Consider the following 1,072-nt stretch of genomic DNA (forward strand, 5'->3'; position numbering starts at 1 on the left):
ACTCTTACGCAATTTGCGTAAACACACGACCGTGAGTGCCTTTTACGCTGCGTGTGCAGTCCTGTACTTTGTCCGAGCCATGTGTACAAAAATGTGCGTCCGCAATAAAACAAATCACACAACCTCTATAAATGTGAGCAATACAAACTATAATCGCTCACTGAACACAACCCACACTTGTTCTGTTTAACCCTTTTACGACTGGGCCAGAATTGCGTTTTGTGTTTTTATCATTACTCCATTAAATATATTTATTCAAATTTATCTATATAGCAACAAATGTATCTGATTTCACACAGATCTAAACTGGTCTAGCAATATATACCAATGTGACAACAATATGCGAGAGGGTATACAAAGTATCGGTACCCTTTGTGTATGCTTTTGGCACCAAAAATAATTACACAGATTTTTTTAAATAGCTTTTTTCCTGTTTACCTACGGGTTCTATCAGCACCTCTGCAGACCAGACACAATCTAACAGCACAAAAATAGGGTTTTTTAGAACATCCACCAACCAGGAAAAGGTTTAACGTAGATATCTTTCCACCCTTTGCTGACAGATAAAAGTCTGCTATGACCTGCCAGCCTGTGAGCATGTGAAAACCGGATCGAGCCACCAATTGTAAATGCTGATTTACTTACAGGACTAAAAGCAATACTTAAAACCACACTTAATACACTTTATTATCGAGCCGCTGCGGCGCTATATGCAATCCTTAGCCTATGTACTTATTACTCAGTTTGCATACAAAGTCCCATACCGTGTACGCACTTTGCGTACTAATGCCGTGACAGGCGTACAAAGTACATGCGGTGCATACACACACAATGACATGCTGTGAACACTATGCAGCTTCACGTGTGTCTGTAATACACTTACAAATCTAGCAGGGAAAGGAGACAGGACACCAATTGTATTTAGGAAGTTGGGATCCGACCCGCCAACATATAATTGATAAAAGGGGGTTACAACAAAGATACAAATACAATAACAGAAAAGAGGCTACAATGCAATGGCCACTTTTCGAGTTTTGTGTTTTGGTTTTGGATCTGGATCTCCATTCATGTT

Source organism: Pseudophryne corroboree, chromosome 9 (genome assembly GCF_028390025.1).
Source record: "Pseudophryne corroboree isolate aPseCor3 chromosome 9, aPseCor3.hap2, whole genome shotgun sequence".
Taxonomy (NCBI): Eukaryota; Metazoa; Chordata; class Amphibia; order Anura; family Myobatrachidae; genus Pseudophryne; species Pseudophryne corroboree.